Source organism: Mirounga leonina, unplaced genomic scaffold (genome assembly GCF_011800145.1).
Source record: "Mirounga leonina isolate KUSES-001 unplaced genomic scaffold, KU_Mleo_1.0 Mir_82, whole genome shotgun sequence".
Lineage (NCBI taxonomy): Eukaryota > Metazoa > Chordata > Mammalia > Carnivora > Phocidae > Mirounga > Mirounga leonina.
In genome coordinates, this window is record NW_023270825.1 from 43,252,555 (window position 1) to 43,271,757 (window position 19,203).

At 39.5% G+C, this 19,203-nt stretch overlaps 1 protein-coding gene across 2 annotated transcripts in view; it reads right to left on the bottom strand.

Moving 5' to 3' along the window:
• Positions 1-19,003, bottom strand: part of FBXO34 (F-box protein 34) — an 87,280-nt gene extending 68,277 nt beyond the window's left edge. Inside the window, exon 1 of one of the 2 annotated variants that reach the window (XM_034992480.1) lies at positions 18,939-19,003. The gene's annotated coding sequence lies outside the window, so the exon portion shown is untranslated. Of the gene's footprint in view, positions 1-18,552; positions 18,830-18,938 lie in introns of those variants that run through there. The other variant, XM_034992482.1, reaches the window with a different exon arrangement.
• Between the last annotated feature and the right edge of the window lie 200 nt (positions 19,004-19,203).

Genomic DNA, 19,203 nt, shown 5'->3' on the forward strand with positions numbered 1-19,203 from the left:
TCCACAAATCACCATTGTTTTTAAAACAAATTAAAATTAATTGTTCTTGAGCTAACCCAAATTCAAACAACAGAAGATCTGGCTAGAAGCCAGTCCTGGTTTTATTTAAAATATACTTTAAGTTGCATTAGTTAACTTTAACACAATATTACTGTTTCAATCACAGTGTCCTCATTCAATCAACTGAAGTCATGCGAAGCTGGAGCAAATAAAGATAAAGGTCTCTGTGACATCAGGGTTCCACTAAGTTGTTTCTAATTTCTTTTTCACTTCTAGGTGCTCTTCACCAGGAAAACATTTTGGGTAGCAAAGTTCCTCTACAGGTCATACTGCCTGGATTTGAATTCCACCTTCAACACACTTAATGGCTAAGCAAACCACTTGACCTCTAAAACCTCTTAAGTTTTCCCCAAGAAAAGGGGACAAGAATACATTCATCATAGGGTTTTAATAAAGATTAGAAAATAAAATACACATAACATGTTTAATATAAGGCCTAGTCCAAAGAAAGGAAGGAAGGAAGCTATTACTATCGTCATTCCTCACTTTGTGGAAAGCCACCTCCATTAGGAAATAAATGTTCCATCTGCACACAATGGAACACACTCAAACCTAGAGACTGTCTTATTAACTAAACCACCACTGAAGGCTATGACAAACAACTTCACCAAAAAAGGTGCTAAAGGTTTGAAGCAGATTATGTATTTCAGCAAAGCCAAAACTCAGTCCCTTTTCCACCAAGAGAATATAGTCCTTAAACCTTGCACAAGTTTTGCCTTGGCATCATAATGGAACACAGTGGTCTCCAAAAGCAAAACTTTTTAAATCATGGAAATAGTACTTTTAAATACAAATTTTTAAAATAAAAATGATTTTATAACTTACTTTCTCACATGTTACCTTCTTCCTACCTTCACTCAACAAATGCTTGCTGAGCATCTATGACGCACCTGAAATACAGTGAATAGTCTAACACCCCTAAAGGAACGAACACTGGTGGTGAGAGAGACAGTAATAATCTTAGGTAAATTATATAGTATATGTTTCAAGGAGGTAATTGCTATGGGAAAAAACAGACTAGGACAAGGAAACTTGGAAGTACAGGGAGAGGGGAGCCATTGCCATTTTAAACAGAGTGGTCGATATGGGCTTCTTGAGAAGGTGATATATAAAAGATTCAGAGGAGGGGCGGAAGTTAGGCATGAAGATTTATCTAAGAGAATAGTGTTCTAGGCACAGGGAAAAGCCAATACAAATCCTAAGGCAAGAACATGCCTACCTGATTACCACCACCACTACCTAACAAATAAGCAAAAACGTCTGCTATTATTATGTAGTCTCTCAACAATATCTCCCTCTCCGCCCAAAAAATGTGTGCTAGCAAAATCAAAAGAAAGAAATCAATTTATAAATATTCATTCATTCAACAAATGTTTACTGAACAACAACCATGTGCTACACACCACTTTCATGTTAAGGACACAGGAATAAACATGAGACACACAACTTTCTGTTCTAAATTATGAAGACCTCAGGAAGGGGCCTGAGGATGACTACAAAACTCATTTATTAAGTATAGGAAATATTTTTTTTCCCAATGTTCTCTGGCTTATTAGGGCTTCATGGCTTTAAAAAAAAAATTACAAACTTGACCTCCAGATAAAATGGGATACTATACTGAAAGTATCTTAAAAGTCTCTCTTTAGAGCATAGATATTAGCCCATTAAATTTCTTTACCTAAATAGATGATAATTTCAAAAGTACATGGGTGGCTCAGTCAGTTAAGTGTCTGCCTTCGGCTCAAGTTATGATCCCAGGGTCCTGGGATCAAGCCACACACACCAGGCTCCTTGCTCAGCATGGGAATCTGCTTCTCCCTCTCCCATTCCCCCTGCTTGTGTTCCCTCTCTCGCTCTATCTCTGTCAAATAAATAAAATCTTTAAAAAAAAAATATTTAAAAAAAACGACATTATATAAATAGCTTCTCCCCTCTGCCCCTGAAGGACCAATACATTGCTACTGGGAGTCTAATAATTTTTCTACCACTTTCCCAAGATTCACTTCAATTAGAGAAAAAATGCAATCTACCAAGTGAAAGGTTCAATGCTATGTGCTACAATAGCTGAGTATGAGGTGTCTGCTCTCTAAGACATCATATAGTTTGGGAAAACATATGTATACATCCTTTTTTGAATGTTATTTCCTATTTCAAAAGTAAGTACAGCTCATAATACCACCTGGTTGTATGGAAAATTACTATGAATTTTTTCCCTCAAGTTCCAACCAAAAGTTTATTTTACAGAGTTAAAAACATTTTAAAAACACTTATTTCTCTGGGGTGCCTGGGTGGCTCAGTCACTTGCCTGTCCAACTCTTGGTTTCAGCTCAGGTCACCACCTCAGGGTTGTGGGCTAGAGCCCCTCCTCTGGCTCTGTGCTCAGCAGGAAATCTGCTGGAGATTCTCTCCCTCCCCCTCCAAACCCCCCCCAGCCCCCTGCTTGTGGGCGCTGATGTGCCCACTCTCTAACAAATAAATAAAATCTTTAAAAAAAAACCCACTTATTATTCTATAAAAAATCACAATTTAGCAGAATATATTTTACATAATTTATCGAGCCCACACAGCAACTGGAGAATAAAAGGTTAGAAAGAGAAACACAAGAAATATTATGGAAAAGGAACTAAATTGAATATATTTGTTGATTACTTTCTTTTTCCCCAATTAAGTTAAAGGGTACTTTAAGATTAGCTGGAACATGTTTCTACATGTTAAGGAATGTACATGAGAAAGAGGGCAAAAAAAAAAAAATTATCGCATTTTAACCTTGTGCCCTAATCTGCATTTTAAGAGAGCAACTCCTGAAAAACACATTACTCACTTGTCTTCCTGTCAGTTTACGGTGAAGTAGGGGCATACCTCAGAGATATTGCGGGTTCAGTTCAGACCACCACAATAAAGCAAATACAATAAAGCAAGTCAAATGAGTTTTTTGCTTTTCCAGTACATATAAAAGTTATGTTTACACTATACTGTAGTGTATTAAGTATGCAACAACATTAGGTCTAAAAAAGCAACATAGAGGGACACCTGGGTGGCTCAGTAGGTTAAGCGTCTGCCTTCAGCTCAAGTCATGATCCCAGGGTCCTGGGATCGAGTCCCGCATTGAGCTCCTTGCTCAGCAGGGAGTCTGCTTCTCCCTCTGCCTGCCACTCCCCCTGCCTGTGTGTGCTCTCTCTTTCCGACAAATAAATAAAATTTTTAAAAATAAATAAAATAAAAAAGCAACATACATACCTTAATTTCGAAATACTTTATTACTAAAAAATGCTAACTATCATCGGAGCTTTCAGTGAGTCTTAATTTTTTTTGCTGGTAGAGGATCTTAACTTCTGTGTTGATGGCGGCTAACTGATCAGGACAGCGGTTGCTGTGGCAATTTCTTAAAATAAGACAACAATGAAGTTGGCCACACTAACTCTTCCTTTCACAAACAAGTTCTCTGCAGCATGCAATGCTGTTTAATAGCATTTTACCAACAGAACTCCTTTACAAATTGGAGTCAATCCTCTCAAGCCCTACTGCTGCTTTATCAATTAAGTTTATGTAATATTCTAAATCCTTTGTTGTCATTTCAACAATCCTCATCTTCAGAAGGAGTCGACTCTTTAAGAAACCATTCTTTTGCTCATGTATAAGCAACTCTATCTGTTCAAGTTTGATTATGAGATTGCAGCAACTCAGTCCCATCTTCAGGCTTCACTATTTTTTTTTAAGATTTTATTTATTTGTCAGAGAGAGAGAGCACAAGCAGGGGGAGTGGCAGGTAGAACGAGAAGCAGGCTCCCTGCTGAGCGAGGAGCCCAATGTGGAACTAGATCCCAGGATCCTGGGATTATGACCTGAGCCGAATGCAGACGCTTAACCAACTGAGCCACCCAGGCGCCCCTTCGGGCTCCACTTCTAATTTTAGTTCTCTTACTGTTTCCAACACATTCTGCAGTTACTTCCTCCACTGAAGTGCTGAACACCTTAAAGTCATCCATGAGGGTTAAAATCAACTTCTTCCAGGTTCCAGTTAATGTTGATAATTTGACCTCTTCCCAGGAACCACAAATGTTCTTAATGACATCTAGAATGGTGGCTCCTTTCCAGAAGGTTTTCAATTTACGTTGCCCAGGAACACCTATCTATGGCAGCTACAGCCTTACAAAATGGATTTCTTAAATAAAAAGACCTGAGAGTCGAAATGACTCCTTGATCCATGGGCCACAGAATGGATGCTGTGTTAGCAGTCATGAAAACAACATCCCCATCACAGCTCTCGGGTGGCCAATGAGCAGTGATATTTCAGTATCTGAGAAGTGGGTCTCAATAGTGGGCTCAAAATATTGGGTAAACCATGTCGTAAACAGATATGCTGTCATCGAGGCTTTGTTGTTCCATTTATAGAGCACAGGCAGAGTAGAGTTAGCATAATTCTTAAGGACCCTGGGATTTTTGAAATAGTAAACAGGTACTGGCTTCAATTTAAAGTCATCATTAGCATTAGCCCCTTAACAAGAGAGTCAACCTGTCCTTTGTTTTTGTTTTTTAAGATTTTTTTTTAAGATTTTATTTATTTATTTGACAGAGGGAGAGACAGCGAGAGAGGGAACACAAGCAGGGGGAGTGGGAGAGGGAGAAGCAGGCTTCCCTCAGAGCAGGGAGCCCGATGCGGGGCTCGATCCCAGGACCCTGGGATCATGACCTGAACTGAAGGCAGACGCTTAACAACTGAGCCACCCAGGTGCCCCTCAACCTGTCCTTTGAAGACTTGAAACCAGCCATGGACTTCCCTCTAGCTATCAAAGTCCTAAAAGGCATCTTCTTCCAATATAAGGCTATTTCATTTACATTGAAAATCTGTTGTTGAGTGTAAGCCACCTTCATTAATCATCTTAGCTCTATCTTCTGGGTACTTGCTGCAGCTTCTACATCATTTGTTGCTTCACTTTGCACTTTTAGGTTATTGAGATGGCTTCTTAAAGCTCATAAACCAACCTCTGCTACTTTCAAACTTTTCTTCTGTAGCTTCCTCACTACCTTCAGCCTTCACAGAATTGAAGAGAGTGAGGGCCTTGCTCTGGATTAGGCTTAAGGGAATGTTGTAGCTGGTTTGATCTTCTATCCAGACCACTAAAACTTTCTTCATATCAGCAATAAGGCTGTTTGTTTTCTCTTCATTCATATATTCACTGGAGTAGCACTTTTAATTTCCTTCAAGAACTTTTCCTTTGCATTCATAGCTTGGCTGTGTGGCACAGAGGCCTAGCTTTCAGCCTGTCTCAGCTTTGGACATGTCTTCTTCACTAAGCTTAATCATTTCTAGCTTTGATTTCAAAGTGAGAGATGTGTAACTCTTCCCTTCACTTGAACACTGAGAGGCCACTGTAGGTTTATTAATTAGCCCAATTTCACTATATTGTGTCTCAGGCAATAGGGAGAGACCCAAGGAGTGGGAGGGACAAAGGAACAGCTGGTCAGTGGAGTAGTCAGAACACACAACATTTATTGAGTTCACCATCTTATATGGGCACAGTTCATGGCACCCCAAAGCAATTACAATCAAAGATCACTCACCGCAAATCACCCAAACAGAATAATGAAAAAGCCTGAAATATTCAAGAATTACCAAAATGTGACACAGACACACAAACTGACCAAATGCTGTTGGAAAAATGGCACCAACAGACTTGCTCAACACAGGGTTACCACAAACATTCACTTTGTAAAAAATGCAAAATCTGCAAAGTACAATAAAGTGAAGCTCAATAAAACAAGGTATGCCTGTATTTATGAATATGGCTAATGAAACACGATTGGAAATGTAGTGAAGTGGCAGCTTCTAAAAATCTTCCTATAAAAAGGCTGGCATGTAACCTTTGCCCCTTCTTGCATCCTGCAGTGTGGAATGGGCTCCAATAGCCGGAGATCCAGCTAGGTCAATGAAGACATGGCCAACAAACAGTGGAGCAGTAATAGTACAGAAAGAGCCAAGGGGTAAGGAATGAAAACAGGCTAGAGGGCTGGTTCTCGACTGCAGGGTTTATTATATACAATTGTCAAACTCATCAAACTGTCTGCTTAATATCTGTGCAATTCATCATGCCTCAGAACAAGAGAGAAATACCATGAGTGCTATACCAGCCCTAGACCACATATCTGAACTTTGTAAGAAAAGTACTTTGTTGTTTAACCCACTGTTAGTTTAGATTTTCTATCACTAATACACTCTTCATATAATAATATGTAAAGGACAAAAATCAGTGAAAAAGGCAAGATAATGGTATGAAGAATCTACTACCACTTAGGGTTTTTAAAAGGTAGGGAGAATAGAATTGTTGCCCCCAGTGAGGGGAAAAGTATGCCCAACAGAGAGAAGAGAGGAGAAAACTCATTTTTTGCACCTTTGGTATTTTGAACCATGTGAACACATTACCTATCCAAAAAATAAATGCTCTTTAATCCTATTAAATATTCCATTTAAATTTTTTGAAATTTTAGTATATGCAGATTTTAATGATTTGAAGACTTACATTGACTTTAGTTTCAACATGATCTCACACTGGACTAATTACCCAGAAAACCACTAGACACAAAAATGACAAAAGAATATGCTGGAAGGAGGAAAAAGGCAAGGAGAGTACTGGGCGCCTGGGTGGCTCAGTTGGTTACACAACTGCCTTTGGCTCAGGTCATGATCCTGGAGTCTGGGGATCAAGTCCCACATCGGGCTCCCTGCTTAGCAGGGAGACTGCTTCTCCCTCTGACCCTCCCTCCTCTTGTGCTCTCTCTCTCATTCTCTCTCTCAAATAAATAAAATCTTAAAAAGGGGGGGGGGGCAAGGAGAGTACTGAGAACTCTTCTTTCGAGGAAAAAAGACAAGAAAACATTTTAACCCATTTAACCCAAGCACTGGGGTCATTCTACTGCCGGAAATACATTATTTATCTTTTAATTTCTCATTATCTACTTTCAGTAAGAACAAACAAAGGCAGCTAGCAAAATCAAGAAGGCCAAATAGGCTTTTTCTCTGATTAACTGAAACAATCTTGTTAGGTAAGTATAGATTATGAAGAGTTACAAATAGTAACTGTGAAAGTTTGTGAATCAGATTAGAAACTGAAATAAAATGAAAATTTCTGAGAAATTTACCAAAATGACCTTCCCTGTTTTTTTAACACTTCTAAAATTTGCATATGTTAATCCTGTTACCTTTTTCTTGGTATAAACAATGTAACAAATTTTTACCTGATTCTACAGAAAACAAAAATTAGTAATTGTCAGACTAGTCCTTAAGCGATTGGCTCAAGAAACCAATTAAGACTTTTAAAGGAATTCCCACTGAATTAGGACTGTGGTTAAGAGGTAATACATTTAAACCAGAGCCATTAAACAAGAGAAAAATTCAAGTTTTTGGTAAAAGAAATCCTTAGAAACACTTGGGGGACATACGAACAGACCTTTAATAACATAAAATCATAATATTTAAGTAGTCCAACAAATGAGTTGGCAAGCAAATTTTAATCTTCAAAATTAATTGTATCTTTTAAAGAAGCATGCTGCCCTTGTTTTTATGTCCCTTTAAAGGGGAAATCCATGAGATATTCATAAAGCAACAATTCTTAAAAGCTTTACAACTCCTCATTCTCTACTAAGAGTTTAATTAATATTTAAGCAGGATAGACAAGGTAGATTCACAAAACAAGATAACAACTACAGTAAGAATCTCGTAATTTTTTTGGTAAAATACCCAAGAATATTTTGGGTAGATCAGTAATGCAAAAGCTAAGCCTCTAGATCAAATAAAGACGGGAGAAAATAATTCATTTTTTCAATTCAGAAATAAAGCAGTTACTAACATGGCTTGAGTTTTCACTTAAATTTCAAGACCATCAATTTAAAAAAAAAAATCAGTAGCTCTAAAATGTTTTATAACTGTAATATTTAAGTGTAAAAATATTTTATACTACAGTCTTACAAATATATGCAACTTGAATGTAAAGTTATGTTTTGAGGAAAACTTATAACCTCCTGCTAATTTAAAAAAAAAATGTGAACTTTCCAGATGTTAATATATTTTAATTAATAAATATCCAAACAAAAACAATTTTACTTAATGATATTTGCCAAAAAGAGAGGAAAACCCACAGGGTGTTAAACAATAAGACAAAAGAATATATTCTTAAAGACTACTATTTGCCAGGGACACCTGGGTTGCTCAGTTGGTTAAGTATCTGCTTTGGGCTCAGGTCCTGATCCCAGGCTCCTTGCTCAGAGGGCAGCCTGCTTCCCCATCTGCCTGCTGCCCCCCCCTGCTTATACTCTCTCTCTGACAAATAAATAAAATCTTAAAAAAAGGACTGCTATTTGCCAAAGAGTATATAGAAGATTTGTAAAATAGTGCTAAGAGAAAAAGTGACAGAAGTTAACTAATGCGCTTACATGCCTGGCATCTAAAACATACTGCACTTTTTTTAGTAAATGAATAGTAAACAAATAGGCCTTGAAATTCCACAAGTTAAAAATGTTGGTATATAGCTATTTTACCAAGATAATCATATAACATGTTAAATATAAAACAGGCAAAGAAAATATCAAATGAAAGATAGGATTTGTAAAACATAAAGCTATGTATATGATCTTCTTCAGACTTATTTTCAGGATCCATTTTCGTCATCCTTTTTGTAGTATTCCAAATGAGCTAAAACATTGTAATGGATGGTAGAGCTCTTCAACTAGAAGACTGCCTGAACTAGAGAAACCTATCCCCTAGGGCTAAAGTGACCAGGGTGCAGAAAGTACCACGAACCTCCAGAGAATAATCCTGAACTTGAAATAAAATCTCTTGGCCTACTTAGGAAACAAGTTTGCCACTCTTGATTCCTGGACAATAGAGCAAATGTGTCCTTTGAGACTTCCTTACCAAACTCAAATTTCATCTTCAGAAACTCCAGCTAATCAATAATTCCCTACTGTAGTTCCAAGAGTGATCTTACAGCTTCAAGTAGACTACTTTATAAACAAAATTAAATTCCTTCATTTTCAAGAACCAAATGAATACTTCAATACATAAACTCCTGCAACTGAATTTGCTAGAAGGTGTCTAAGTTAACCAGCAGAGTAGAAAACAAAACAGAATTTCAAAAAATGTAAAGCTAAATTTAAATCCCCCCTTAAAGATGAGGGGGAAAAGCGGCGCCTGGCTGGCTCAGTCAGAGGAACGAATATACGACTCTTGATCTCAGGATTGTGAGTTCGAGCTCTACATTGAGTGTAGATATAAATAAATAAACTTTAAAAAAAAAGATGAAGGGGAAAAGCTAAGCCTTTAACTATGTAATTACAGTTTGGAGACATAAGATATGAAGCTTAGTATTTAGTAAGGGAGATAAGACTAATAATATTTATGAAACAATAACAATAAACAACGGTATATGATGAAGTGCTAGGGTGCGGCTGAGTACTTAATATACACAGTGGCAGCTCCGGAAATAGATTGTAGAGGGATTGGAGAGTCCAAGGTTTTATGGGAACAGGCTCCTCATAATGGATGATTATATTTGCAGAAATGGAAAGGGAAGGCACAGCTGAGAAAACTACCTAATTGAACCCCACGTTTGTTGCAGGCAGTCCCAGAAACAGGTGAGGAAGAAAGATGGGATGAACCACCTTATGAAAAGTCTTGAAAGCTACTTTTAAATGTGATTCGGGAAAGTAAAATCCCAGTGGGATTTTTGTTCAATTAACCCAGCAAGTGTACAAAAAGACTGAAGAGAGTAAATAATGGATTTATGAAAACTACAGAGACAATTACAGAAATCTAAAACCAGAATGATCATTGGTCTAAATCTATACTATCCAATACAGAAGCCACTAGCCACACCTGGTTTTTGAGCATCTGAAATATCACCTGTCTTAACTGAGTTAATCTTTACATGTAATATGAACTTCAAATTTCAGACTTTGCATGAAAAAAAAGAACGTAAACTATCTCAGTAATTTTTTATATTGACTACCTGTTCAAATCCTGCTATTTCGGATATATTATGTTAAATAACATTTTTAAAGTTACTTCCAGATGTTTCTTTTTACCATTTTTAATGTGGTAATCTAGAAAATTTTAAATTACATATGGCTCACATTATATTTCTACTGAACAACTGAACAGCACTGCTCTATGGTTATCTCAACTTTTCTGACCCTCCCACTCCCATGATTTTTAACATGCACCCACATAAATGTATATACTTCTAAATTTTACATTTATGCATGTACTACCAAACTTCTCTGTTTTACATACAATATAAAACAAACACAAAAATAAATACTAAAAGGATGAAAAAAATAACTAGAAGTTCCAATACTTTTCTTTTTGCAACCCAATGGACTATCCCATATGCTCCATACTGGAGGCTTAGAATGTTAGCAGAGAGACTGATCAAGGGAAAGACAAATCCAACTGAAAGATTCACTAAAATTTAATGACTGGTTGACTATGGGAGCAAAGGAGAGGGGATGAATTAAGGATGACATCTACTATTTGCTACTCAACATCCAGTAGCCCCTTAATTTCCCTCAGGAAAAAAAAGCTAAGCCATCATGCTGTATAGGTAGCAATGACCCCAACACCTCAGCTCCAGGGGTAGGCCCAGGCTGGCTAAACCAGTTACCAAATCTTATCTGGCCTTAGTGGTTGATTCAGAAATGTCAATTTAACCCAAAGTCAATGAGATACACAAGACATCTGCTGGGACTTCCAGGAAGAGAAACTCTCTTCTAGCTACACTTCTTAAGCTGAAGTGCACAGATCCCCCAAAAGGTTTAGATATAGAACTCAGGGTGTCTAAGCTCAGATGAGGGGGTGAAAGAGATCTTTAACTTCACTAAATTTAACTGAAATTTAGCATGTCCTTTTGTGAGTCCAGTCAACAGATCACAATATTAGTAACACCACTCTGTTACCCGCAGAAATCACATATAGTTTCCTATCACATTACCATTGGTTGCAGACACAAGTAGTGACAATGTTCATCACTACTTGGAAATTATTAGAGCCATACTAAATCTTATTATTTAACAAAGAAGCACATACTCTCTTACAATTTTTTAAAAATATTTTGATAATGGTATTTTAATATAACTGCTCTTTGTTAGACCCATGTACTTTATTTAAAAATAGTTGTGAAGGCCCTCGGCGGGTGTTGACATGATGTGATTTCTGGCCAGTGCTCTAAATGTCAAAGTGAAGAAATTCAATGAAGCCTGGGTAAATCATGGGAGTAACTAGGACTCTCTTAAGGTAGCCAAATGCCTCACCACCTAATAATTAGTGATGCACAGGAACAAGATTCCCACTGTCCCTACCTACTATCCAGCAAAACCACAGCCAAGGGAACATGGAAAGACGACCCTGTTGAGCTTCACTCTAGTCTGGCATGGTGAAGTGACAGGAGAGGTGTAAAATGAGTGGGAGGACACTGGTGCCCCACCCCCTCCACAAGTTGGGATGAGGTTGGCCAGCCTTGAGGGCCACCGGTGAAATACTGTTACTCTTAACTGTTTTTTAAAAATAAAATAAAAATAAAATAAAATAAACATAACCCACGAAGAGTCCTATAGGCTTCAGACTGCCAAAGGAGTGGAGGAAGGAACAAAGGTCAAGAGCCCTGCCCTACAGCTTCTGCTGAAGCACTCATCCCTCCCCTCTGGATTTGTTGGCATGAGGACCTAGACCTTGAGCTGCTGACAAACATGCTGGGACCACAAAGGGACAAACATATCAGAAGCAGAGCTCATTAAATAAAGGAAAAGAGAGAAAGATGAAATTCTGATCACATAAGTACAATTTATCAAGCTTCACCTTTGGACTTTACAGTATTGTGAGCTAATAAATTTGAATTGGTTTTGTTATACCCAGAACATAAAATCTAAATGGTACAATTGATTTCAATAGTTCCTATCTCAGGAAACTAGAACAATACTCATGGTCTTTGCACAGAAACAGCAAAATTTTGAAAGACTTGACTTTGTTACACTGAGGGAATCTGGGGAAAATGAGTTTAGTTTTTCACAAACTGAGTGTCACTCAGTACTTCAATCCATTCTCACATAGATTTCCTGTTTTATAGAGACTGAACAACTAAAAACTACATTTTCCAGATGCCCTTGAAACTAAGGTTTCACATTTGACCTAAGTGTGGCTAAGCAGACATACCTGCATAAGATATGTAGGGCAAAAAATAACATGTAATGATAGTTATGCCCAAGGAAGTTAAACTACCCTTTTTTTAGGAAGTTAAACTTCTGTCAGGTATGGTGGCAGCAGCTTTCTGATTCAACAACATGGTCCTCGATGGCAGTAGCTCCCTGAGCAGGCAAATTCCGCAGTGTCATTCTGGGGTTTATTCCTAAAAGCTCTCTCTAGTCTATTCATTCAGCCCAGGGGTACATCTTTCTTTCTTAATAAATCCCATTTGCTACAACTACTTAAAACAAATGCTCTTGCTACAGACTCTTGAACAAGTACAAAGTAAACAGGGACATACAAAAAGCAGCATCCTATTAGCAGTCAGAAACCTAGTAAGAGTTAACAGCTTATGAATACAGATGTGGCCATGACCTGGAATTATAATTGAGAAGCCCTAACAGCTAAGGGTCAGATACCAAAGAACACAATAAACAGTCAAGAAAAACCTTTCAATAATTTAAATCTGGAAGAGAAAGAAATGCCAGCATAGCTGAGAAACCAGACAGACAAAGAACCAAGAAAAGGAGAGAACTCAAAAAATGAAGTCATCTACACAAATACCAGAGATAACAAACAAGATAAAAATTTAATGGTTTTTTTTTAAAGATTTTTATTTATTCATTTGAGAAAGAGAGAGAGAGAGCACAAGCAGGGGGAGGGCAGGCAGAGAAAGAGGGAGAAGCAGACTCCCCATGGAGCAGGGACCCTGGGATCATGACCTGAGTTGAAGGCAGATGCCTTAACCGACTGAGCCACCCAGGTGCCCCTAATCTGTTTTTTTACATTACTTTCTTCTTCAAAAATTATCATTGGGTATAAAATAATGTTTATACTCACTCCCAACCACACTTGTCTGCTACTATTCCTTTTTTTTTTTTAATGTAATGTTAAGTCACCATACAGTACTACGGTACATCATTAGTTTTTGACGTAGTGTTCCACGATTCACTGTTTGCATATAACACCCAGCGCTCCATGCAATACGTGCCCTCCTTAATACCCATCACCAGGCTAACCCATCCCCCCTGCTACTGTTCCTTAATACAATAACTTCTAACTTCAAATCATACAATCTATTTAAATAAAAAACAAACCAAAACCCAACTCTTCTCTGGATTCTAAAATTAAGGCCCAATTCAAGACCCATACCTAGGAAGCTTTCTCTGGCAGACCCAGTTGCCTTCTCTGAATTCATATAACATTTACTTATCTCTTTTCAGACACCAACCCCTAACTAAAACCCAAAATGAATTGTAAGCTTAAAGAAAATAGAAGTTGTGTTCTTCATTTCTTTACATTCTGAACACCTAGCACAATGCTACTCAAATGTGCTAACAAAATAGGACCTTTGAACAGCTAGTTTCAGAAGAAACTGGTGGAAGTAAGACTGCAGAAGATTATAAAGTTAATCAAATTGACTTGGAAGGTACATGAAGGAGCTTTCTCTAGTGATAGTAATGTTTAATATCTTGACAGGGTTATAGGTTACAAAGATGTATGAACTTGTCCAAGGTTAGGCTATGGTATACATAAGATTTGTACATTTTACTGTATATAAATTTTACCTTAAAACAAGTAAACAGGGGTGCCTGGGTGGCTTAGTTAAGCGTCTGACTCTTGATTTGAGCTAAGGTCATGATCTCAGGGTCTTGAGATCAGCCCTAAGTGGGGCTTAAGATTCTCACTCTCTTCCTCTGCCTGTACCCCCGGCCTTCGTGCACTCTCACTCTTAAAAAAACAAAAAACAAGTAAACAAAGAGTTCATGATAGGCACACTTAAGTATTTGGGAGTAAAAATACAACTAAATAGAAGATGGATTGATGAAGGATAAAGAGAGGGAGTGTAGGATGGATGGATAGCTAAGTACATATGGCAAAATATGAATTATAAATTATAGAATCTACGTTTGTTGGTACTTAGGTATTCAATTGTTCAACAAACAATTCTTGTAACTTTTCTGTGATTAAAATTTTTCAAAATAAAATGTCAGGGAAGGGACGCCTGGTGGTTCAGTAGTTAAGTGTCTGCCTTCGGCTCAGGTCTTGATCCCAGGGGTGGTCGGGCTCCCTGCTCAGCGGGGAGCCTGCTTCTCCCTTTCCCACTCCCCCTGCTTGTGCTCTCTCGCTCGCTCACTCTAATAAATAAATAAGATCTCTAAAAAAATAAAAATAAAGTGGAAATGAAGGCTGTGAGAGGCTCACATATTTTGCAGGTTTGTCAAGAAAAGGAATGAAAATAATTAATAAAGGAACAGGGCGCCTGGGTGGCTCAGTTGGTTAAGCATCTGCCTTTGGCTCAGGTCATGATCCCAGGGTCCTGGGATCGAGTCCTACATCGGGCTCCCTGCTCGGCAGGAAGCCTGCTTCTCCCTCTCCCATTCCCCCTGCTTGTGTTCCCTCTCTCACTGTGTCTCTCTCTGTCAAATAAATAAATAAAATCTTTAAAAAGATAAATTAAAAAAAATAAAGGAACATCCTTACAGAAGAAAGAGAACGTACATACATACCTCAGAGTGGGGTGTCTGGATTCTACCTCTTCACTCTAGCTCTAATTTTAGACTGCCTACACAGACTAGTTTTGGCTTTGAGCGCTTGCTCTTGACTCAAAGAAAGTGCTCACTCACTAAGCTCCATTCATTTTGGAATAATCGAAATCTGTGGAGTCTGGACCCTTTGCCTATATGATAATCTGTTCCCCATTCTTTTCACCTGAGTTTCTAAATACCTCCTTAAACTGACCTTGAGATGAGACCTCTGGCCAATCTGGCATAACATAAATGGCTCATCCTCTTTGTCCAATTCTGGCTCCTCAAACCCATGGCCCTCCATGGCAAGGGAATATTAACACAAAGGTCAAGGATCCTTGCAGCAAGGACAATTCATCTGCATGTCACAGTCCCTGGCTGAGTACCTGGTATAGAGGTATTCAAAAATTGTCTGTTAGATGAATGAAACCCATGCCTTATAATAATATTTAATCACACATATTAATGCTTAGGTTCATATTTATACCTACATTATCCTGAGGACAGGAAATGTATGTGCTAGGATTCTGAAGTTGAATATTTAAAAGGAGAAGATCTGGAGGCTCCTCTGTGGAGAGCTAACTAGAAGATGGAGTTGGAAATGATAGGTTGATAAACTCTTTCAGCTAATGTTAAGAAACACCTACATTTTAATCATTAGTACTCTCCTAGATAATATAGTACGTTCATCAGCTTCAAAATACCATAAACATCAACTAAAGTTAAATTATACAAAGATAAAGAATGACAAGAATTCAATTTCCAGATAACCTAAATGCATTTGGAATTAATCTGCTCTTTCTTGTTGATGCTTCCAAAGGACTGTAGATTATGCACTTGCTGAATTTTGCCTTTGTCACACATGACTTAACAAGGAAGGCATTCATTATGCCACAGTAGCGTCCCTCAAGTATCTGGTTCTAAACAGCTGCAAATTTTGGAAGGTAACACTAAATGATGTCTCTAACGATTAGTATGTTCTCCCCCAACAAATATTGAAACAAGATTAAGGCTTACTAGAATATCAAAACTCCAAATTAAACTGAGCATAAGTTTAAGTTCAAAAAATAAAGTAGAAATTTTGCATAGGAATTTAAATTCTATGTGTTCACAGAACTGATCCAATAAACATATCCAAATAATTTGGAAAATGCACAAAATACAGCACTTTCATTCTTCATATTTGCTTTACCTGTCCAAAAGATGCTATAGTCACTAATGAATGAATGATTTCGTCCTTTCAAGTGCAGTAACTGAATAAAATAACATGACATTTTAAAATAATAATAAACCCCGGGCGCCTGGGTGGCTCAGATGGTTAAGCGTCTGCCTTCGGCTCAGGTCGTGATCCTGGAGTCCCGGGATCGAGTCCCGCATTGGGCTCCCTGCTAGGTGGGAAGCCTGCTTCTCCCTCTGCCTCTGCCTCTCTCTCTCTCTCTCTGACTCTCATGAATAGATTAAAAAATAAATAAATAAATAAATAAATAAATAAATAAATAAATAAAATAATAATAAACCCGATTTCAAATAAATTCCCATTTATAAGAGGTAAAAGCTACTAGACTCAAAACTTCAAGGCCTGGGTAGAAAAACATCCTGCCAAAGGTAGAAGCAAGCTGTAAAAATGTTTCAGAAGAGTTATGGCTTGTTAAACAGTTATAAACTGTATACATAAGCTGGCTTTTTTAAATGTCATTGTCCCTCAATCACATCAGAATACACTGAAGACATTATTCTCAACCTATTATCTCATTTTCTATTAGGAAAAAAAATTTGTAACTACTAAACACAATAGAGGGAAAAAAGCATGCAAAGCAGGGCTATTTTATCATTATTATTATTATTATTATTATTATTATTACTATTAAATGTCTTTCAACTCACATTTAGTTTAACTTTCATCTCTTCCCACATACACAAGTACACTTAATTTACACAGAGCCACATAGCCTGCCCCAGAAATGTTACTTGGAAAAGACACATGCAAGTGTCCTTCTGAACCTCCTTCAATTTCATTACATAGTATCTTTCCATGATCCTTTCATCTTAAGAGTAGGCTAACACCCTCACTATCAGCAGTTTCACCTTAACTCTGTAACTATCAGTCTTGAGGATCCAAAGCCTCAAATTTTGTCTTGAGCCTTCGATCAACATTGTTAACATATAATTCCTAATATCTTAAAAGAAAAAAAAAACTTTCAGTATTACACACAATGCTGCCAAATTTCCAGGGTATGGTGAGTGAGGATCAAAATGAGATTTAGAAGTAAGCCTTCTTTTGTGAACTTCCAGTCAAATTCAACAATTAATGAGAGTAAATTTTTGCTTTCATTTCCTATGTTAATGTACACAGCATAACTTCCACCAGCATGTTGGTGCAAAATCCAGAAAGACAATCCCTTATCACTTTTAAAGAGCAAATGGAGATGAAGTATTAACAACAAAAAACTACCATTACAAATCAACATCAATGAGGAAGGCCTGAGGACTCCTACCCAAGCTTCCTGCTGAAGACCCTAAATTGTAATTATGCTTCAATTTTAAGGCAACTACCTTTCAAACTAGACTCTATTTAAATGATCCTATAAAGAGGAAGAAATTAAACTGATATGCTGAAATACCTGAAAAGGGTCAGTAATGGCAAGTGACTCACTTCTTTTCTGGTGTCGCCTGATCTCATTTGAAAGCTTTGGAAGAAAAACAATATCCACAGACAAGGCACTTTAATGAAATTCTGTTAGTTTCATATTTGAAAGCAATACACACAAAATTTTAGTTACTTGTCCAGACAAGCCATCCTGGGAATGTTACTGTCATAGCCCAGTCTTAGTAGGAAAGCAAGAAAACGGCTTGTTGATGAGTTATAACCATTGGAAACCCTCAATTATCCATGACAGCAAAGGACAAAGACAACCTCGATAAATTAAATCGTTAGGTAATTATTATTTTAAAAGAATACTGGATTAATTCACACTTCCCTCCCCATCCCTCCACAACAGAAAAAGTTCATTTAAGATCTGCTCTCCCTCTTCCTAGCCACTCTCTAACAAAAACGCAAACAAGCAGATACCGTATATAATTTCAAGACTGTAGCAAAAAAGAGTAAGGCAAATTGAATTATCAGCACTCCAACTGGTTCTATTTCTTCAGCAATTCCAATCACAACCATCAAACTATGAGGTCAGCTTCCTGAAAGGCATTTACATTAAACACTCAACCCCCCAAACCTCCTTAGATTTTTCTAAATCATGTCTTATATTGAGCTGTACTAACAAGGCTTGCTTGAAATGATGTTAAAGAACTTGACAACTATTACAACTGTGAAATGCTGGATATCGAACCACTTTCGATTCAAATCCGCTGCGATTCCAGGCGTCAACAGAAGACTGAACTTCCTTTTTCTCCCCTCCTGGTCTTCCCCGCCCTTCCGCGCGCCAAGGTCCAAGCCGGGGCCTGCTGTGACATCACAGCCCATCTCTTGGAAACCCTTGACGTCACAGACACGAGGACCCAGAGTACTATGACCTCATCGCTGACTGGGGCCGACCCGCAGTCGACTTGCGCCAGCCCGGAGGCGAGAGAAGCTTCCGAGCCCCCGTCCTGCCCAGTCCCCAAGGAAGATTAAGGGCAGGCGTCAGCTCACCTGCGCCGGGGCGGAAAGGACAGGGTGGCCGAGCCCAGGCGGGCGCGACCAGGGAAGGCGACCCCCACCCAGAGCTCGACTTCCTCACCTACCGCGGGGCAAGGAGGTTGGAGAGAGCCGGTCCAGTGCCTCCTCACGGCCTATCCGTGATCTCCTGAGCTTCAGCCCGGACCCGGGACCCGGCTGCCGCCTGCCGGCCCGCTCGACCTTCCTTGGCCCGCGGGGGCGCCGAGCGCCCGGCCAGGGCGCTGGCTGAGACCGGCCCGGGAGGAGGCACGGGCCGCCGGGCCCTTACCACAGACGCGCCGAGCGCGCCGCGAGCCCGGGACCCGCGGGCGGCGCCCCCGCCCCCACCCGCCCCGCGCCCGGGGAGCGCAGGCAGGCGGCGGGAGGGGGCGGGGAGCGGCCACCGTGGCCGCCGCCGCAGGACCCCGACCGCGCTGCCCTCACGCCACGCCCCACCGCGGCCCCAACCCACCTGCGCTCCTGCCCCGGCCGGGGCCTGGCCCGGGGCTGCACACCCCGATGCGGCGGCGGCGGCGGCGGCGGGAGGCCTGGCTCGCTCCCCACCGCTGAGGCGGACCGAGCGCCCAGCGCGGCGCGGCGGAGCCCAACGCTCGCCCCGAAACCCATTTGTTTGGCTAAAACGGCGTGACGTCACGCGCCGGCCCAATCGACGGTTGGCCAGGGGAGGGGCCGCGGTACCGGGGGGAGGGGGCTGCAGCGACTCCTGCCGGGTGTTC